This window comes from Lygodium microphyllum, chromosome 23, assembly GCF_053477565.2.
Source record: "Lygodium microphyllum isolate KBCC chromosome 23, Lygodium_microphyllum_v1.1.10, whole genome shotgun sequence".
Classification (NCBI taxonomy): Eukaryota; Viridiplantae; Streptophyta; class Polypodiopsida; order Schizaeales; family Lygodiaceae; genus Lygodium; species Lygodium microphyllum.
Window position 1 is genome coordinate 106650399 of NC_141157.1, and position 23912 is coordinate 106674310.

The window sequence follows — 23912 nt, forward strand, 5'->3', positions numbered from 1 at the left end:
CGCAGTTTCTACGAAGACAAAGAATATCGCAATCGCAAAGGACAAAGACCATAAAAGCCAAACAAAAATATGCAAGCCTTGTATACCCGCCTTGAGCTATGCTCATCTTGCTAATTAGATTTCGAGAGTGTGAGGTCTTTTGGATTTTACAGGATGACGGAACAACATATGGATGATCTTATGGCTGAAGGTGATTTACCCGAACCAACGATGGAACAAAAATTGGATTTGATTATGATGCAGCTCGAAGAAGAACAAAGAGCCCGACAAGCTTTGCAAGTTCAATTGGCCAATTTGCCACGAACTACCACCGATAAAGATGGACCGCAACCCGAAGATCTTATACGACGTACCATCGATGCGATGCTTGAAGCCCAATCTATCCACAAAGAAACAAAGATAAGTAAAAGAAACTTCAAATTTCATACTTTCAATGGATCTCGAGATGGAAAGACTGTACTTACATTTATCAGTCAATTTGATGATTACTTCCATGAAGAAACATATGCTGAGAAAGACAAAATTAAATATGTCACTAACCATTTAGTCGATCGAGCATCTTTATGGTGGACTGTGGTTCGCAAGAGCATTGATTGTCCCACTACTTGGGAGAGTTTCCAAAAGAAGTTTTTACAGAATTTCCTTCCTCCTCAGTTCCATGAAAATCCCATTAAGCAATGGGATCTTCTACAACAAAGAGATCGCGAACCTATTTCCCAATACACTGAACGTTTTTGGAATGCCCTACTGCAACTATGCATGCTCGAAGATGTACCTGAAGCAACTCACAAACGCAAGTTTATGTCTGGCTTACTTGGACATTTCTATGCTGAAGTCAATATGTTCAAACCTACAACCCTTGAAGATGCAATTTCCTTGGCTCATGATACTGAAGACAAGATTTGCGGAAGAGTCAAGTGACCATAACAATTTCAAACTAATGGTAACTATGGTTCCAAACAATTCAATTCAAATTTTCGAAGATTCAATCAAAGTCGTTTTCTTCCATCTTCATTCCGTAAGTCTTGGACACGACCACCTGCTTTGCCATCAAATACCAATCCAAACCCTAAGCCATCCTCACAGCCAAATCCCAACATTCCTAAACTCCCTGCCATTACCAATAATGTATCTAAAGCCAAACCTATAGTTTGTTAAAAATGCCATCAACCTGGACATCTAGCAGCCAATTGCCAATCGAAAAAGCCACCTGTCCATATCAATTATCTTGGAGAAATGAAAGATGAAGAACGTGAGGAAATGCCTGACTTTACGGAAGATGATGATGATATTGGTATTACTTCGGATACTTTGCCAGGTATGCCAACTCCACATTCTTTGTTAACAATGAAATGTTTTGTGCATGGTAAAGAAAAGACTATTTTACATGATGATGGGAGCACACATGATTTTATTTCTGCAAAGTTAGTGAAAGAATTGAATTTACAAACTGTTTCTACACATTATCGCATTAAAGCTACATTCCTAGGCACAAGATATAATGGAACACAAGAGGTGCATAACTTAGAAATTAAAATTGGTAAATATACTGAACGAAGAAATTTCCTAGTTGTACCTTTGCAGTCTAGTGACATTATCTTAGGAATGCCTTGGCGCCATCAGTATAATTCTGACATAGATTATTCTACGCATTTAATTAAAATTTATTTTCAAGGAAAACCAATTACATTGCATGGTATGCACGCTTCCAATAATTTTCCACTGCTTACTCATACTCAGGCTAAACGTGCATTACGTAAAAGTAGCAAATCTTATTTAATATGGGTGAATGAACTTCAAGCTAAAGAAAAAAATGCATCCTAGGCATACACAATTTCTTGCTCAATTTCAAGATTGTTTTGCTGATGATTTACCACCTGGACTACCAGCTTCATGTCCTGAAGATCACAAAATAGATTTAATTCCTGGAACACAACCACCATGTAAAGCACCATATAGACATAACCAAATTGAATAGAAAGAAATTCAAAATCAAATAGAAGAATTGCTTAACAGAGGATTAATTAGACCTAGTAGTTCTCCATTTGGTGCACCTGTCTTATTAGTAAAGAAGAATAATAATACTTATCGCATGTGCATTGATTATCGTGCCCTAAATAAAATTACTGTTAAGAATAGATATCCAATTCCTAGGGTAGATGATCTTATGGATAAACTACAAGGTTCTGCCATATTTAGTAAGATAGATCTTAAATCTGGTTATCATCAAGTAAGATTGGATAAATATGATATATTCAAAACTGCATTTAGAATACAATTTGGACATTATGAATTTCTAGTGATGCCTTTCGGTCTAACTAATGCACCAGCTACATTTAGTCGCATGATGAATCACATATTTCTGAAATATCAGCATTGTGTTATAGTATTCTTTGATGATATATTAGTATTCAGTAAAATGAGAATGAGCATTATGAACATTTGTCTTTAGTTTTCAAGTTGTTAAAAGATAATCAATTGTATGCTAATCCAGAAAAGTGTGAGTTCTTTCAAACAGAAATTGAATATCTAGGACACATTGTTTCATCAGAAGGTATTAAGGTTTGTCAAGAATCGTGTGGTGGAGGGGGTTGCTCAAGATAATGCACCGAACACACACAGAATGCACAAAGAGAAGCTCACTCAAGAGACAAGAAGAGAGATGGAGGCCAAAACGTATTCTTGCTAGTTTCTTCTTCTTCTTCCACACTCTTTACAATGTACACAAAGTATAGATAAGATACAACATAAAAGGAAAGTGGCCTACTAAGTCAAACAATGCATAACCGACTACACTAGTCGACTGGCGCTATAACTATGCCAGCTGTAAATAGGTGTAACAACCTGAATATAATAAGTAATGAGTCAGTGGCCATGTGAGAGTCATAATGACCACCGACGTGCTAAGTGTAGACGTGTGGACCCATCTAACCATGCGGTCCATCATCAATGTCTGCATGTGTTGAGCTTGTCATCTCAACACTCCCCCTCAAGCTCAACTGCATCTCTGCAACTCCAAGTAAGCTTCGAAACTTTTGAAGCTTCTCTGTACCCAATGCCTTCATGAAGATGTCAGCTATCTGATCCTGTGTGCTGACATACACCAAGTCAATCTCACCTGCTAGTACCTTCTCTCTCACAAAGTGGTAGTGTACCTCAATATGTTTTGTCCTGGCATGGAACACAGGGTTCCTAGCCAACTGTATACTGCTCATGTTGTCACAATAAATGACAACTGGACCTTCCACCTGCACATCCAAATCAGCCAATAGCTTTTGCAGCCATACTAACTCACATGCTGCAATAGCAGCACCTCTATACTCAGCCTCTGTACTCGACAAAGCAACTGTAGATTGCTTTTTGCTGCTCCATGCAACTGTTGCACTACCAAGAGAGAACATGTATCCGCTGGTAGATCTTCTATCAGACATACTACCAACCCAATCTGCATCTGTGTATCCAAACACCTATACATCTGTACTTGCCTCATAGAAAAGTCCATAATGTAATGTGGACTTCACATATCTCAATATGCGTCTGACTGCATCCAAATGTGGCTTTCTGGGTACTTGCATAAACTGACTCACAAGACCAACAGCGTAGCTCAAGTCTGGCCTTGTAATGGTCATGTAGATCAAACTCCCCACTATCCTCCTGAACATAGTAGGGTCTTCTATCTCATCCCCAACATCAGCACTCAGCTTTACATTCTGCTCTAACGGGACTGAAAGTGGTTTGCATGTAGTCATACCATACTTGGACAACATATCCAAGCCATACTGTCTTTGGGACAGCCATATACCATCATCACATCTGATCACCTCAATGCCAAGGAAGTACCTTAGCTCACCTAAATCCTTCATCTCAAACTTCATCTTCAAACAGCCCTTGACTTCAGCAATTCCACTATCACTATCACCTGTAATAATCAAGTCATCCACATAGATGACTATGATGACCAAACCTGCATCTCCCTTTCTCACATAAAGTGAGTGATCAGCATCAGAAACATAAAATCCAATATTGACAAGATACTCTCTAATCTTGTCAGACCATGCTCTAGGTGCTTGCTTGAGCCCATAGAGTGCCTTCTTCAACCTGCACACATACGTGGGATGCTCTAAATCTTCATAACCTGTTGGCTGATCCATATACACTTCTTCCTGCAAATCACCATGCAAGAAGGCATTCTTTACATCCATTTGCTGCAACCTCCAACCTTTGGCTGCTGCCAAAGCAATCACACATCTAACAGTTGCCATCCTAGCAACTGGACTGAAGGTTTCATCATAATCTATGCCATATGTCTGGGCATAGCCTTTTGCAACCAGCCTAGCTTTGTACCTGCTAATAGAACCATCTGCATTGTGCTTAATCTTATAAACCCACTTACATCTAATATCTTTCTTTCCCTTCGGCAATGATACTAGATCCCAAGTCTTATTGGCCTCTAATGCAGCCATCTCCTCATCCATTGCTGCATCCCAATGAGCATGACCAACAGCCTCCTCAAAACATGTGGGCTCAACATCCTCAACTAGTTTCACCATATAAGCATAATGGTGAGCTGCATAACCTTCAAAACCAAATCTTTTAACAGGGTATCTCACCCTGCTAGACCTGCGTACCACTGGATCACTCAATGGAGTCTTTGCATTAACGCGTGCTCTCTGCACACCTGGAGTCCTCACTGAAGGAATGCCAAGCTCATTATCCAAGCTCTCTGAGCCACTGGAGTCTCCATCAAGAACTGCATCAATGCCTTCTGACACCTTATTCTTTCCTTTGTCTTTACCTGTAGTGCTACTAGATGCACCCGAAGATGTAGAGGTATTCCTTAGTTTCCCAGACCAAGGACTTCCAGATGATGTCTCTGGTCCACTAAGAGTCCGTGATTCTTGCTTTTCAGCCTGCACATGAGTGTCATGATCATCATCATCATCCAATGCATCACCACTAGATGCATACCAACTGCTCATTTCATCAAAGATGACATCCCTGCTCACTCTGAACTTACATGTGACAGGGTTGTAACAGCGATACCCTTTCTGCTCTAAAGAGTATCCAATAAAGACACACTTTTCGGCCTTTGGATCCAGTTTCTTCCGCAACTCATCTGGCACATGAACATACGCAATGCAGCCAAATACTTTCAAGTGTGAAACATCAGGCTTCTTACCTGTAAAACATTCTTCGGGGGTCATACCATGAACTGCAGCTGTGGGAGTTCTGTTCATAATATAAACAGCAGTATGAATGGCCTCAGACCAAAAATGCTTAGGCATATTCTTTTCAGCCATCATGCAACTTCTGCAATATGCCTGTTTTTTCTTTCTGCAACCCCATTTTGCTGTGGGGTATACCTGCATGTGAACTGTCTCTTTATCCCATGAGACCTCAGAAAATCACTGAACTCATTGGAGAGGTACTCTCCCCCTCCATCTGACCTCAAGCACTTTACTTTCAAGCCTGTTTCTCTTTCAACTGCAGCCTTGAAAGTTCTAAAGTGCTCAAAAGCTTCACTCTTTTCCTTCATAAAATATACCCACAGCTTTCTAGAACAATCATCAATGAATGTGACAAAGTATGAACTGCCTCCAAGAGATACATTTTGTATAGGCCCCCAAATGTCTGTATGCACAACATCAAGGATATTTCTGCTTGCATCTCTGTCATGTGAAAAGGGTTGTCTTGCCTGCTTACCAAACTGACATGCTTCACATACCTTCTGAAATTCTGCAACTTTAAAAGTAGGCAAACCTGTAACCAACCCTTTGGACTGCATTAATTTCAGCCTTTGTACATTTGCATGTCCAATGCGTTTGTCCCAAATTTCAATGTCTGCAACAACACCTTTTCCTTTGGCATACATAGCAGCATTCATAGTAGGAATTCCAGCATCTAGAGTGAACATACGTCCAACTCTACTTCCCTTTGCTACCAACCTGCACTTGTCATTGAAGTCTTCTACAAAGCAGCCCTTTGCATTAAATCTGACTTGCAGCCCTTGCTCTACCATTTGACCGACTGACACCAAGTTCTTTGTAATAGATGGCACATGCAATACATCTGAAAGACTCTTTGTCTTACCATCATGCAAGGACAAGGGAACTTTTCCAATGTGTGAAATTGGGTGGCATGAGTCATCACCCGTCTGCACATAACCTGCATTCTGCAAATCCTGCATCTCTCCAAACCATTCTGCATGGCTGGTCATATGATTGGATGCACCTGAATCAACATACCAAACATCTTCATGTGTTCCCTTTCCTGTAACAGCATTCAGTATATGCTGCATAACGAACAAACGTTCATTTTTATCTTCATTCTGTCATGAAGACGATGCATAGTTTCCTTGCTGCAACTTACCACTGCGGATATCATCTTTCTTAGCATAACATTGGGCTGCAATATGACCTGTTTTGCCACAGTAGTGGCACACAATACCAGAGTTGTTAGAGCCTCTGTTCTGCCATCCACCTCTTCCTCTAAAGCTCCCCCTGCCTCTAAAATTACCACGACCTCCTGAAACCTGCATATCGCCAAATTGCTGATTCAATCTGTTTTGTTGGTTGTCACTACCACGTCCTGTACCACGGCCTCTTGAAGAGAACCTACCACATCCCCTTCCAGAACTGGAGTAGAAAGCTTGGACCTGTTCACCACTTCTTTCAGATGTCTCACTCTGCATGTTGATCTCTTCAGTGATCATAAGGGAGACCAATTCATCAAAATCTGGAAATGGCTTTCTGACATATACGGAAGTTACAAAAGACTTCCAAGCCTTTTCATTGTTAAGTCCACCCAAGGTAGACGACACCAAATCATCATCATCGGGCATTGCATCAATCGCTGCCAATGCATCTGCAATGCTTCTTACTTTCAGTGCATACTCATTGATAGACATCTTCCCTTTCTTCAATGTATTCAACTCTTTCTTGAGTTGAATCTTTCGTGCCTTTGTATTTACAGAAAACATACTTTCAAGTATGGTCCAAGCTGCATATGCATTCTCTGCATTTCTAATGTGTCCCAGCATATTATTGTCAATTACTGCAGACAACCAATACATGACCTTCTTGTCTTTTGCATTCCATTCCTTTCGTGCCTTTGTCTCTTCTGCAGTTGGAGGATCACTCACCTCCGGCTCCTTTTCTTCACCTGAAACGAACTCGTAGAGGCCTTTTCCAATAAGGAAGTTCGTAACACGAAACTTCCATGATGAGTAGTTGTTCTTGTCGAGCTTCTCAATGATGGGGCTTCCACTATTCTCTGCCATTATCACAAAACTAATACCAAACAGCAAGCAAATCTTCTGCAACCCTTGGCCTATAGTGCACAGCAGTACACCAGACAGCCTTTTTCACTGTCTGCTCAACAGTACATGCAATCTGCAACCAGTTTGCAGATAAACCTTGTGTTTACTCACTGATAAACACCTTTGAACTTACAGATCTAAAATCTGTAACCTGTGCACCCACGTTCGGTCATACAGTCGAAGTCACAGTGTACCCCGAAACTGCTGTCCGCAACCTTGCGGCTCTAAAATGGGCCCTGAAACGGCCTCAAATGCCCAAAATAACTGCGGGAAAGCCCTAAAGGGCCGATGTGCAGAATATACAGCGCTCTTCGCACACACCAAATCTCACTGCAATCTGAGATTTTTGCTCTGCCATGCTTCCGGTGCCTCCACAGGCACTATCCAAGAGAAGGAGTGGAAAAATGGGAGAGATTATTACCCGTAGCTTGCTTGCTCGAACCTTGCTTCTTCTCCTTCACTTCAACCTTCGAAATCAGCCTCTCTCAATGGCGCGGCTCTGATATCATGTCAAGAATCGTGTGGTGGAGGGGGTTGCTCAAGATGATGCGCCGAACACACACAGAATGCACAAAGAGAAGCTCACTCAAGAGACAAGAAGAGAGATGGAGGCCAAAACGTTTTCTTGCTGGTTTCTTCTTCTTCTTCCACACTCTTTACAATGTACACAAAGTATAGATAAGATACAACATAAAAGGAAAGTGGCCTACTAAGTCAAACAATGCATAACCGACTACACTAGTCGACTGGCGCTATAACTATGCCAGCTGTAAATAGGTGTAACAACCTGAATATAATAAGTAATGAGTCAGTGGCCATGTGAGAGTCATAATGACCACCGACGTGCTAAGTGTAGACGTGTGGACCCATCTAACTAGGCGGTCCATCATCAATGTCTGCATGTGTTGAGCTTGTCATCTCAACAAGGTTGACCCTAAAAAGATAGAAGCAATTTTAAATTGGCCCATACCCAAAAATGTGCATGAGTTACGTTCTTTTCTAGGTCTTGCTAGTTTTTACTGAAAGTTTATGTGAAATTTCTCATTACTTGCATTACCTTTGACTAAACTTTTAAAGAAGGGTATTGTGTATAACTGGTCTGACAATCAACAAAAATCTTTTGATTTATTGAAACATGCATTAACCCATGCTCCTGTATTACAACTACCTGATTTCAATAGACCATTCTTTTTAGTAGTTACTGATGCTAGTGGATTTGGAATAGGAGCCGTCCTTATGCAAGATAATCATCCCATAGCCTACTCTAGCTATAAACTGAAACCATCTGAACTTAAATACTCTACCTACGATAAAGAATTGCTAGCTGTAGTACAAGCCTTACGACAATGGAAACATTATTTAATGGGTTCTGAGTTTATGATCAAAACTGACCAACAAAGCATTAGACATCTCCTTAGTCAACCCCAAATATCTGACCGACACATTAAATGGGCCACTTTCATTCAAAGTTTTCATCCCCTTATACAATACTAACCAGGAAAAGAGAATGTTGTAGCTGATGCTTTGAGTAGAAGATCGACAATTCATAATATTTCTGTGATATCATTTGATTCCCTTATCCCTATGAAAGATACTTATCATCAGGATCTTACTTTTCAAGCTGATTGGAATAAATTAGTTGCAAATAATTGGATTCCTATTGATTCACTGTCTTACAATAATGGATTCATGTTTTATAAAAAGAGATTATGTGTGACAGTTCCATTTAGATCATTTGTTTTGCATGAGATTGATTGTCCTCCATATCAAGATCATAGAGGAATCATATCTAATTTGCGTACATTGACTGAAGATTTTTATTGGCCACATATGGACACTGATGTATCTAACTTTGTATCTGAATGTTTAGTTTGTCAACGAGTTAAAAGACACCATGGTAAACAATATGGTTTACTGATGCCATTATCTATTCCATCAAGACCATGGAAACAGATTTCAATGGATTTTATTACTGGTTTACCTAACACTAAAGCTAACCATGATATGATTTGGAATGTTGTAGACAGGTTTAGCAAACAAGCATATTTTATTCCATGCAAGAAAACTTTAACTGCATCTCAAGCTACTCAATTATTTTTGAAAACTGTTTTTACTAATCATGGTTTACCAAAATTTATTATTTCTGATCGTGATTCTAGATTCTGTAATAATTTTTGGATTACTTTGTTTGCTAACTTAGGAACAAAGATTGATTTTTCATCTACATTTCATCCTAAAACAAACGGTCAAACAGAAGCTACTAACATTACTATTTTAGATCTTTTGCGTGCTTACACTATTTCAAAACCACACACATGGGATACACATCTACATTTACTTCAGTTTGCATATAACAATACACCACATACAGCTACAAAGAAAGCATCATTTGAAGTTATTTATGGATATAGATTGCCTACACCTGTTGCATCATTATCAAACAAAATTCAAACTGATGATGATATTGCTAACATGCATACCACTATCTTTGATGAAGTTAAAGACATGATTGCCAAAGCCCAGCAATCATATACAAAACAAGCAAATAAGAAAAGACAGGCCATGAATTTTAAAGTTGATGATTATGTTTGGTTACGCATAGAAAAGCGTAGATTACAAAGTGTAGATAAACACTCAATAGTGAAATTAACACCTAGATTCTATGGACCATTCAAGATCATACACAAAATCAATGACAATGCATTTAAACTGGAACTACCAAAACATTGGAAAATTCACAACACCTTTCATATTAGTTTATTACGACCCTTTAGAGGCCAATTACCTGTACACCCTGTCTATGAAAACCCACCTTTGCTAGATGATGAGACTGAAATCCTTGAGCCTGAAACTATTATAGATACTGACTTTATGACCACTAGAACTGGCCGTAGATATTCTAGATATTTAGTCAAGTTTAAAAACCATCCTGTTGAAGAGGCCCAATGGATGCACGCTAGAGACTTAAATGCTTTCGCCACTCTGTTAGCTCCACATTGAGCTAATAGCAATTGAGGACAATTGCTTATCCCATCCTGGGGGTATGATGCCATGAAGCATATTCCATAGTGGATTCTGTGCCATGGTGGATTTCGTGAGGTTTTACGATGGATTCCGTAAGATTTTATTACCAGGGCTCATACACGAAGTGGATTCTTTGTGCAAGAAGTCAATGGGGACGTCTATTCTTTTCGAGCGTTTTGTTAATTTAGTGTGTACATGGGTGATTCCATAGTGGGTGATTCCGCAAAATACATATTTAGTTAATAAATATTTATGAGTTTAGAGTGCGCACTCGTGATAAATTAAGGTTAGGATTGATTTCTAACCAATTTAATTATGTAGCTGAAGACTACTAGGTATTCACTTTTTTCGGTTTAATTGTATTATTTTACTAACAATTGTGAATGCTTCAGTTGATGTGTAGAGGTAGCAATGGTGGCAGTGGAAAGCATTGAGGATAGCGTGTATTCAAGTTATCGTCAATATTTTGATGGATGCATACCTTAGGCATGGCACCTATATTTTGTTGTGCTTATTTATCAAAGCGTTTGATATTTATTTATTATTTTTGTATGCGCATGGGTGCACGATTTAGATATTTGTATTTGGACATTGTATTTGGGTATGCCTGACTTCTTGGGCGCCCATTATCTTTAATTCTAGTTGGCACAAAAGTAAACTCAAAAGCTAAATTGTGCTATTTTGTAATTTGGGCTATTATTTGAGCTTGAAGATGATTAATATATAAAATACATGCTTTGTGGAGCACTCACACAAGGCATGGGGGAGATTGCTCCCAATTGGTCTCTTGTTCATGTCGTGCAAGCTTTCTACATTGATTTGTGTGCAAAAATTAGAGTTCTTTTGTTCTTGGGGACCTTCTGACGCTCACTACACGCGCTTACATCATCCGATCTGTGCACCACCCATTCTTCTCATAATGTCCCAACACCTTGATTCTGTCGGCAAAAGGATTATTTGAGTCACTTGCTCGTACACATACTTGTTTTGCTTGACCTTTCGACCTCTGACATGTAGGGTTGCGTTTGTGTGAGCCTCAACAAAGATGAATAGCTTCACGATCTTTAGGTCCTCCATACACTTGATTCTCTTCAAGTTGGTTCAAAGGTACACAAGTCGGTGGGCAGCTATGTAATAAATTCCTGAATCACCCATCCATCTCTATTCCATGTACAAGGGTGAAGGATTGTAGATGCGGTCTAGGATATTCATCATATTAAGCCTCCGTCGATAATCCGAAGCACCCATCACAGTCATAAACATAACCTGGAACACCAAGAATCTATTCCATACTTCGCAACTTTGCAAGTCAGCATCAATAAGTAAGTAAGGAAATGTTCTTTAACAGCAACATTTGCTCTACTTCTTCTTATTAATTTTTCTTGTAAATATTAGTTTGTCGTTGGTTCGCTCTGATACCAATTGTAACGTATCCACCTGTTCACTCGTATGACACGTCTTAGCAGCCCATCGGGAAGAGAGTCCAGAAAGCGCTGCTCAGCACTCCCACGGAATGTCACGGGTTTTGCGATCTAGGTCTTCCCGAGTCTGCCACAAAAATAGTCAAGGATACCTTGGTCAAGATGTAGGGTTTGGGAGTCCTCTTGACCCAACCCAACCCTAACCTTGCTAGGCCGATAATGTTTGGCCCTAGGGTCTCTAATTTCAAGTGGGAGTCCTCTTGACCCAACCCAACCCTAACCTTGCTAGGCCGATAACGTTTGGCCCTAGGGTCTCTAATTTCAAGTGGAAGTCTAGTATTTGGCCATTGATTTATAGGGTAAAAACCCTAGATCGTTCTTGCATAGGCGTTCAGCTAGCCTTGGCATTCTATGAATGTGGGTAGGATCCTTGGGAATTGGAACTCTTGACTTGGCATCCCAAGTGCGATACTAGGCAGAATTTTTAACGTACTAAACTCTACCTAGCACTTTGAAGTGTTCGTCGTACCAACTAGTTATTCTTTTACAAATCCCTTGAGGGTTATGCCAATACAAGCGATTTACCTAAAACAATCTAATTGTCTTGCGACGAGAGTGATCTTTGTTCAGAAGAGATGCAATTACTTTTCCTAAGAGATGCAAATAAATAAATTCAAGATACAACATTCCGTGCAAGTATGCGAATTATAGACTTTTTCTTCTATGCAACTATAGGGTTTGCAAAGACCATTTCTTTTCCTTGCTTAATCTATAATGATGGACAATTCACGACTAACTCATATAAAAACCTACGTTGAGTTTCAACAAGAATTATATCTATACACCCTTTGTCTGATGCATTGAATTCATGATTTAATATGAAATGTATATTTTCTAAAACAACTTCGATAAAGAAGTTCATGCATGGTGAATGTCATAAGACTATCATTGACTTAATCCGTTCTACAACACTTAATCCGACTTGAAATGCAAGCATCTTCGCATGCAACAGGCAAGTTCATGGTTTCATTTCCATGCAATGTAACTACTTGGACAACATCCAATGGACGACAACGATTATCTCATATGAATCCACAAGTAGAAAATTATTACCTAAATGCCTTATGCGCTTTTCTTTTTTGCGGCCAATCAAGGATGCATTTAAACAATTCCATCTTTTTTTTTATCCTACGCAATATGCGCTTAGGATTTGCAACTTGGAAATGCAAGCAAACCCAAATGCATGACATGCACTAACTCTTGTAAATAGTCCAAGGAGATAAATTCCCCAAATGTATTTTAACTTGACTACGTGAATTAGAGACATGCATAAATGCATTCTTCTCATAAAAATTAAACGTGCCTAATGCATTCCTTTTATGCGGAATTAATCTTTTAAGAACCTGGGCATGAGAACTCGTAGGGATGTCCACGCATGTGCTCGGGGTAGAAACTCTCGCGTGTGTGCCTCTTGCCATTTTCTTGGGAGCCATAGACGACATAGATACTTTGTTTAGTAGCTTTCCCTTGGGTTACTTTCGTGTAACAAACCCTCTCTAACTGAGCTCTTCTCCTCTGCGCGGGACACGGCCCTTACAGCAAGTGGTTTTAAGGAAAACCCGCAATCTATGGGAGAACAACCTTTATGAAAGCTCAAAATTAGAAGCTTCCAAAGAAGCTTCTATTGCTTTTCTGTGTCTGTCAGAAACGTGGAAGTAAAAAATGTGATGATGTTGGGGAGGATGGAGAGGATAACGAAGAAGGTGAGAGTGATGATAATGGTGATGGCGATGGGATGGGCGGCAGCAGCGCGGCTGTCTGGCGGACTGCACGGCGTGATGGCGGCAGCACGGCTGCTCACGATAGTTCCTCTCTCTTCTCTCCCCTCCCTCAAGCTTGGGGAGGGGATGGTTTTATAGGGTTAAGGGGGGGGAAGGTAGCCTCCAAGTGTCGGGCTAGCATACTCCCCTCCCCATGCATCTTCTCTACATAACTCTCCTTGCACTCCCTGTCCTTGCCATGTATCGGCTGAGGGGAGGGGGTAAATAATAAAAAAATATGCACCAAAATTACCCATTTTTCCCTTTTTCTCTCTAGAAGAGGTGTTCTCGTGCGGGCTTGCAGTCTTCAAGCTGCAGTCTCTCATGCACCATACGGCGGAGTTTATTAATGCATGAGGGTGGGGCATTTAGCCCAGGGTTCTCTTAGTCGCGGGGAGATTATTTTAAGCTGCTCTTGTGTGGGGCGTGTAGTGGTCAAAATTCTTTAATATTTCATGCGGAAATATTACAGAATATTTCATAGATTGTAGAACTCTAGAGTACAATTTAATTATGATTTTAACCAGTAGAACCACATCTATGAGAGTTGTATATGTCTCATCTCGAGTATATTGATCCAATCTGATCCACTCCCCTCGCAAAAGTCGCCATCTTCTATATCAAATCGAATGCACAGAGTTTGTCTAGTGATGAAATACCTATAATAAAAACAAAAATAATTGTAAGTAAATGTGACTAACACAACAATTCATCTAAGCAAGACCTATGTCAATTAAATCAAGGCATGCAAAGTAGTAAAAAATATTTACCTAAATATAAGATCAGATTGGTTGACCCTGAACTCAATCATCTCATCAAAATTTATTCTTTTGACTTGCCAAGACTCACCCAATAGCTAACCCATCCATTCCTTAGATGGACACTTGCATTGATAAGTAATATTTGATTTTTTCAAAACATTACATGAACCAAATAAATGTGCAAACAATGAGAATGGAATAAATCAACTAAGATGCACATCTTTGGAGCGTGTCGTGGGTTTCATAGCACTATTGATGTCAGATTTTATATTGGACTTACATGCTCCTGACGACTCCAAGCTACCAATCAACCATTCACCCACCACTACATAATGGTGGCAATGGGACATGCTGTAATCTCTGACTTTCTACTTCATACAATAAATTATTAAAAATTTTATTTTGAGTTACAAGTTGACTTGCATATTTATTATCATAGATCAAAGAACCTATGTCTTCATGCCATGGCATGTATCTTGCCACTCAAATATTCCACATTTTGCCATTCATGCAAAGTCGATGGATATAGAGTTGTCAATAAAACAAGATTGAATTAGAACACTGCAAAGATTTTTAAAAACAAATCTGATGTAAAAGAATAAAAAATAATAAAATTTAAAAACTTACTATTTTATTTATAATTTGCAATGTAGTTCTTGTCATGTATAGAGATTTGTTTGTGTATATAAACATGTTGGATCAATACTTCTGCTACTATACTTGTTCCATTAAACACTTTTTTGAACTCTAAAATTTTACATTTCCAATGTTTTCCAGGTTTGGCAACATCCTTACGCTTGACCTTGAAACTCCCTCGAGTACTTGGGTGCATCAAAATCCAATCCAACTTATAGTACTTATCACAAATCCAATTACCACCACTATCTTTCCCATTGAATACCTCCATTGCAAGTATGTTACTGATGTTTTTCCTCTGTGGTGAAAACATCTATAATAACCAAATAGAAAAGTTACCTATCAGCATGTGTATAATTTATAAATGTTCTCTCCAAATGAAATGAAATTTAAATGAAGAAATTTTAAAAAAACATTGTACCTGTAATTCTTTTTACAAAGAAGCCCTAAGATGTTAAACAAGAAGTTGACTTATAAACAAGACCATTGTTCCTTCACTAACAAATTCCTAGAGTACAAAAACAAAATAAATATCGGGTTAAAGCATACATATAACTTACATAGGCTTTGTCCAAATGAGTTAAAATTTAACCATGGACCAATAGAAAAAAATGACAATATACATGTGGCTCCCTTTTGCAGAAGCCCAAAGATGTTGAAAAAGTTGAGTTTTTAAAAAATCATTATTCTTCACCCTCAAAGATTCTTGGAGTGTAAAAATAAAAGAAAGCTTAGTATGCATATAACTTGCATACATTTTGTCCAAACGAGATAAAATTTAACTATGGAGCAATAAAAAAACCATACACATACATATAACTTTGTTTACAGAGAAACCCTAAGATGTTGAAGAAGAAGTTGAGTGTTCAAAAGATCATTGTTCTTGACTGTAAGAGACTCCTAGAGCACCAAAAAGAAATAAATTACATGTCAAAGAATACACATAACTTGCATAGGTTTTGTCCAAACGAGATAAAGCTTTATGGAAGAGAATAATATACATGTAAAGTTTTGTGAAGAAAATCTTAGGGATTTGGTAGAACAAGCTTTGCTCTCATAAAACATGTGAAACTCACTCTATATTTGTGTAGAGCAAATGAAATTTTATAGGGTTACAGAGAAGGCAAGTAACAATGAGGCTGTAAAATTTCCCTCAGGAAAGAAGAAGTGGGGAAAGAGATATGATAAATTTAAGTTGTGCCGCCTAAGAAAGAGGGAAAAACTGAAAAGGGAAGAAATGAAAATTCAAACATAAAAAATTAAGAAAATGAAAATTTGAGTCACAAACTTCCAAGAAGTGATAGCATTTTATTCTCCACATTTTCCCTTATTTTATTGTTGAGGAAAGATTTAAGCCAAGATATGGCTAGAAGATTCATGTTACATGAATCTGGAATCCCAGCTCTCTCATTGGTTAGGCCTATATTTATTTATTCACTCCTTAAGGGACAAAAAAGAGAGTCCATATTTCTCCTTATGACTGTTTGAATGAGCTTTCTCCTTAGCTTCCTTGGTTCCCATTTGCATTTTCATCCATTAGGAAAGTTGAGCCAATAGTTAAGCATTAGATTCTACCAACTAATTAATTGATTTCTTTGTTTGGATAGTGGAATCCACCAACTTATTAATGGAAGTCTTTGTTTGACTAGTACACAAAACCATCTGCTCCACTCTAGATAATAGCTCCATATGTCTTTTGGCATGCCTATTCTCATGTTCACACATGGTATTATTGAGTACACTGATTTTCCCATGCACTTGAGGCTCTTCATGGCCCTCTTGAGGTGTATTATCTAGCATGGAATCTCTAATTTGCTGTGCATACTCATCCTGGGCCTTATTCTTGCCTTTATGACCTGCCATTCATGTAGTACCTCAAATTGGCTATAATTTAAGCTAGAAAACTTTGATTCCCAAATTTTTTATTCAAATTGAAGTCAATGATTCTCTCTTTAAGATGAGCTATAGCACATCATAACAAGTTTAGGATAGAAAATTCTACAATTCAATCTTTGAGTCTAAGCTGTCCAAGCATGCACCTTGTTTCAACCTATAAGTACCTTGTTTCCACCTTTAAGAGTAAAATTGTAGTCCCAAATGGCTACCAAACCCTCTAGGAGCTTAATATGACCTTTGGGCACATTGTAGTACTTGCACATGTACTTCAATAATAAAGTTGGTACTTGTAATGACATGCATATACCCTATAGTGACTTGTAAATCCCGTGTTTTACCATGTTTTGCTCTTGAATGTACTTGAGACTTTGAAAATGCTTAAATCTTCAAAACTTGCTATACCTATGTGAGGGATTGTTAACCTCAGCACAAAAAGAAACCAGAAAAAGTGAAAAAGCGCAAGTTGGGTCTGACTAAAAGACATGCCCCAAAAGGAAATAAGACACAAAGGAAGAAGCAAGAAGGAAAATGGTCAAAAGTGCAAGGGCAGCCTCAAAAGATAAGTCAAAGGTAGAAGCACATTTTTAAAATGCAAAGTTATCACCAAAATTTTGTAAAAGAGTGCTAGGCTCCCTCCTGTGCAAATTGTAGAGAGTAGAAGGGTATGGGTAAAGAGAAAGAGCAACTAGAAGGAAATGGGAAAAGAGGATCTTGCCATGATGGCCGGTCATGTAAAAAAGGGGATGGGTGCCCAAAGGGATGAGGGCTTTGTATATAAACTCAAAAAGCAAATGAGAAGCTCATTCTTTGGTGTGTGGAAAAGTGGACTCTTCTTCTTCTCTCTTTCTTTTCTCTTGCTTGCTTGCTTGTGAGTGCTTGAGGGAGGGAGTGTGAGTGAGTAAGGGAGTGAGTGTGTGCGTGAGGGATCTTGGAGGTAAAGCCCTCCACCGTTTCCTCTCTTATTCTTCTCTTCTCTTCACTTCTCTCATCTCACGTGTGGCTATGGAGGATGGATCTTGGAGCTTGGAGGAATAGGCTTGAGGATGCTTGAGCTTGCATCACAAATCGTGGAGCTATCAGAGTGCTTGAGAGAGAAAGCAACTCAATCGGGCATCAAGGTAAGATCACTACACTCATAGAGAGGGATAGTGTGTTGGCTATGTGAGAGGTAGCCATTTGTGCTCGTTTGAAATGCTTGAAGAAATAAGCAGTCTATGGATCTTGGCGGTTAAGTGAGAGCTCCCTTTATATTTTGATTCCATTGCTAGGACCAACAGATTTAAGCTTGAGCACTGAATCAAGTGTCGAAGTAGGGTTCACCCCCGAACCGGTGCTCTTTGTAGGTAGGATATTCAGGAGTTTAATCTTTGAAACAAGTAAGTATTTTATATTGTTGATGTTTAGGCAAGTAGGAGGGAGCATTACAGTTTTTTGTTTTGAAATTTTGTTGCATTTACAGTAGATTAGGACCAATAATTACAAGGAAATAGTAGGGCTTTGCTGCTGTAAAATAGGCCTAGAAAAGGGCATAGATCAAGGAAAAAAAGCGCTAGAAGGATTTACGTCACTAGGAGAATGACTAGAAAGGTTGTGAGCTTTAGCTGGGGAAGGTTTTATAACCTAAGAGGTCAAGGAAGAGCTCATTTGAAACTATTGCATTCTAAGAGAGCTTGAGAGAGAGAGAGAGAGAGAGAGAGATAGTTGCAGGTATAGGACAAATCGAGTGCACTGATTCCGAGCTTGATCTTGTAGTCCAGGTAGTTCCAGGCCTTCCTTGTATTCTAATTAGTAGTTCTGGAGGGTTGGAGGTTAGGCGATGAACCCTAGGAATCTCCAACATCGATCGCACTAGCATTCGAGGTTGCACTCACTGCGTTGACCAACAGTCGGCATCTGACTCCTAGAGTCTAAACCAGTCAAGCTGACCAACTAAGTAAGTCAAACAGCCTGAATCGAACCACCCGAGTGGGATTGGGGACCATCCACCTTGTGTCCAATTGGACAATCTTGGTCCGATCGGTCAAACATACCCATTCAGACACGAACCGTACGACTCAAAGAGTGGACCAATTGGACCAACTAACTTGGACAGTCTGAGTTGTGGACCACCAACTACAGTCAATGGACCACCACAGTCGCTGAACCACCACAGCCGAACCGTTTGACTTTGGAAATCGGACCAACATGGCAAATGTTTACCGCAGCACAGAGGATTAGAAAATGGAGCAGAAGTGCGGGAAAAATGGAAGAAGGAGATAACCAAAAAGGCATAGGACAAAGGAAGGAAAAGGTGCCTCGGATGGAGTCAGACCCTGAACATTTAAATGACGACCTCTCCAGAAGGCTTCAATGTCTCCTCGAGAAAAGAAAAGAGTAAAAGTGTGCCATTAAATATGAAGGCGCTCCCGAATCCTTGTAAAAAGAGCACCAGGCTCACTCCTGTGCAAATTGTATGCGTTGGTGGGAATGGGATAAGTTAGAATGGTGGGAAATAGGAAAAGAGGGCCTAGGCTAATGGCCGACCATGTAAAAAGTGGGGATGACCGCCCAAAAAATAGGGCATGTATATAAAGTTCAAAAGTGAATGAGAAGCTCATTCTTGTGTGGCCAAAGCTTCTTCTTCCTCCTCTCTTATTTCTTGCCTTCTTGCTTGTGCTTGAGTGAGGGAGAGAGTGTGTGAGTGTGTGAGAGTGAGGGATCGTGGAGAAGAAGCTCCCCATCTTCTCTCTTCATCTTCTCTTCTCTTGTGCGGCTATGGAGGATGGAGCTTGACGGAGGGGGCTTGAGCTTGCCACAAGGATCGTGGAGCTACCTGAGTGCAAGAGAGAGGAGGGAACTCGATCAAGCATCAAGGTAAGCTCACTACACCCGTAAGGTAGGCATTGCGCATCGACTATGTGAGAGGTAGCCATGGCCGCTCGGCTTGAAATGCTTGATCAGTAAGCAGTCCGTAGGTCTCGGGGTAGAGCTCCGTAGCTCCCCTCCATTTTGGTTCCATTTCCGAGATAGACGGAATCGATCCTTGAGCGCCACGTGCATCGAATCGAGCATAGAAGTAGGATTTGTAGCCCAAACCGATGCTTGAGATAGTTGGGAGATTTAGGAGGTTTTGATCCTTGAAGCAAGTAAGTATTTTGATTTGTTGTTGAATATTAGAGTAGGACCATCCATCTCCATCTCTGTTTTTTATTTCTGTTGCATTAGATTAAGTTTAGGATAGGAAAAATAAGGAAAACAGAAAGGTTTTGCTGCTGCTAGAGATAGGAAAATAGGGGCACAGATTCAGACTTCTGGCTGGAAGAGTGTGTGGGATTAATTTCTGAGTTTACAACAGGCTAGGATAGGGCAATAAGAGGCCCAGGGAACCAGGGAACACCACATTTGACATTTTGCCTTCTGAGAAGAGAGTGAGCTTGAGAGACATGGAGAGAGAGAGAAAGAGAGAGAGAGCTACGGGGAGATCGTGAAGTGCTAATCGATTCGAGCGCCACAACGCTTTAAGGTATGCCAGGCAGTTCTCTCTATTGCTTTGCACCTATTTGGAAGGCACAGCATGATTTCATGGAGTAGGCATTGACCTTGAGGCATTGCGCGCAACCCGCAGGTCGTCGTCCTCCGCACCGTCGGACCAGTCCGAGTCCCAGAATAGGACTGCCCGATTGCTGGAGTCGAACCGTCCAACTCCAAAAATCGGACCACTTTTTCGATCCGATTCCCAGAATCGAAGCCCAAAAATCGGATCACTTTTTTGATCCGATTCCCAGAATCGGACCAATCATCCGACTGTTATAATCGGATCCGGTGTCAAAGTCGGACCATGTATCCTAGTCCCGGGCTTGGACCACTCGACCCATTGCAGTAGTTGGACCTCCCCCATCCGACTAGGGAAATCAGACTAAAGTGGAATTTGACCACCGTTCCTAGTGTGAAACTCGGACCAGCCCATCCGATTCCCAAAATCGGACCAGCCTGTCCGATTCCTAGAATCAGACCAGCCCATCCGAGTCCCAGAATCGGACCAATTCACCAAAACTTTAATAGAAGGTTTTTAAACCTGTCCCACAGTCCTGGCCACCTTGGTCACATCTCTGATCCCCCAGGGAACCCAGTTTAGCCTTAGAAGCCAAAGGCCAGACAAGATAACCGAGGATTCACTCCGAATAGCTAGACACCCGCACATCCCGTGCAAGAGCAACTTAAAGTAATCTTCCACAACAATAAAATTTTGGGCTAAGTGCTCCCTTCGCATGCACTAGCAAACTCCAGCCCGCGTTGTGCATAAGAGGCCGTGGCTCAAAAGTCGTAGTTCCATGCGAGAACACCCTTCACGGGAAAAGAAAATGGATAAATCTTTGGTAAATTTTTTTAAGGATAAACTCCTCTCCCCTTCAACCATTGCATGGCAGGGGAGAGGGAGTGTGAGAGGGGTGGGTGTGGAGTAGGAGAGCATGGGGGGAAGGAGGCATGCAACTAGCCACGTGTGTGGCTATTCCCCCCCCCCTTCTACCTATATGAAACCCCTCTCTCTCAAGCTTGGAGGAGGGAGAGAGAGAGGGAAGAATCGTGCTGTGCTGTTGCCGCCGTGGAGGAAGCTGCCACCGGCGTCCGTTTACTGCTGCCAGGCTGTTGCACCACTGCCTCCACCATCGTCATTATCATCAGCATCATTATTATCATCATCTTCGTACTCATCGTCATCTTCCTCCTCTCCTAATCATTTTCTCTCTCCACATCATCTATTGTGGATAGAAGCTTAGAAGCTTCTATTAGAAGCTTTCATTAAGGCCTAACTCTCGTGTTGCGAGGAAGATCCCGAACGAAAAGCAATTTCAAAAATCGAAAGGGGGACCAAGGGAGAGTTACTGAGCCGAGATTTAATTCGTCAATGGCTCCCAAGCAGAAGACGAGAGGAGCGCACGCGGGAGCTTCCACCCCGAGTACACGAGTGGACAATGCCCCAATTCCTAATGGTTCCTAAAATTAATTCCACATGAAAAGGATGCACTAGGCATGTTTAATTTTTGTAGGCAAGTTTAAACCCATTGGGAAATTTATTTGCTCACCCGATTTACAAAAATTAGTTGCATGTTGTGCATTTGAAATTGCTTACACTTCCGTGTGGTCAAGTTGCATTCTTGAACGCATTTTGCATAAGTTAAAAGGTGGATTTGTTGTCTAAAGGCATCCTTGTTGCCTCACGAAAAGAACAGCGCATATAACACATAATTTCCTAGTTGTGACTTGCGTATGAGATAATCTTAGACGCCCATTGAATGATGTCCAAATAGTCACAATGCATGGAAAGGAAATTATGAACTTTGCAAATTGCATGCGAAGATGGTTACATTTTAGATCGGGTTACATTTTAGGTCGGGTTAAGTGCTAAAGGAAGGATTAGTTTAATGATGGACTCATGGTATTGGCTCATTCGTGGAGTCTTTTTATCAAAGTTTGAATGCATCTTCATTAAAAATATTAAATCTTTGACTTCATTGCATCAACAAAGGCTTTATATGAGTTAGCTCTGAATGTCGATCATTATAGTATACGGCAAGGAGAAGAATGATCTATAAGTTGCATAAAGGCAGAAGGTCTATGGCTGAAGTTGCATACTCGCATGTAATGATGCATCTCACCTATTTTCCAATTACTTACATCTTTTAGGAGAAAGTACTTGCAAATTTAGAAGAATGTATTTGCATCCTTAAAGAAAGATTGTCTCTAATTGTGGGTTAGTTAAATCAACTAAGTAATTTTCGTATAGTCGAGTTGCTCACATGAAAATCATAAAGGTACAATTAGATTGCATATGACGATCACCTCAAAGTGCTAGGTAGGGTTAAGTTACGTTAAAATCCTGCCTAGTATCGCACTTGGATGCCGATTTAATATTTCCGATCCCAAAGATCCTACCCACATTCCCGAAAATGTTAGGATTAGTTAAACGCCCATGCAAGAATGATCTAGGGTTCTCACCCTAGTGATCGGATGACCAAATGCTAGACTTCCGCAAGGAAACTAGGAGCCCTAGGGCCAAAGCGTTATCGGCCTAGTAGGGTTAGGGTTGGATTGGGTCAAGAGGACTCCCAAACCCTACATCTTGACCAAAGGTATTCTTGACCAAGGAGTACTGTGTGATGGGAGCACAAGTTAGGTGCTGACACCTATCTCATGCAACAAGTTGCAACGTCTCATGGCTTTGTGACTAAATCACAAAATAGTATTGCCATTCCTTAGAACAAGGTTGGCGAGTTCTAAGTACAAGTCTAATTTTCTAGAGGATGGGTAGTCATCCTGCTACATCATCTTTCCTTGGGCTGATTTGCCAAGTTAGGGAAATTTATGAATTGCCTGGTAAGCAATTGACCAATCAAGTGAGGACAACGGGATTGTCCAGGATTTATTGACCATAATATATGGAAACCTAAAGTATTGATAATTTGGGTTAACAGGGTATAAACCCCAACCCAAGGAAAAAGGGTAAACAAGCAACTTAGCTTAGGAGACCCTTGGGATCTTGACAAGTAGCAATTGATCCCGGATCGAATGTTGGATGTATTCGGAGAGAAGGAATTATACCTTAGCAATTGGCCGTACAAACGCCACTGGAGTAATTGTTTGTACACTTAAGAGCACTGTTTGTTCTTCTTTGCTCAAGAAACTAATGCTGGAAAATAACTAATGCTTCAGGTTGAAATCCTGGAGGGAGAGGCAGCATCAGTTACCCCAACTGTCTACCTGACCCTATCCAAGGGGGTTGTTAGCTGCGCCGGGTACGTGGACTGAACCCGCCGTGAGAGTTCTCTTCATGGGTGCTACTCGGAGCAGGAGGACGCTTGGGTGCCGAGGGGGCTCTGGCCATAAATCTCTTGCCTGTGGGTCCTACACAAGAGGCCGATATGACTCGAGATGGGATCTCGAGGCCCGCATACTAGTCTACGGGCAGAACTTGGAATAGCGATCCCTAAGGATTGCTGGAATAGCCTTCGGGCAGAATAGCCTTCAGGCTGGATTATATGATGTATTCCAAAGACTG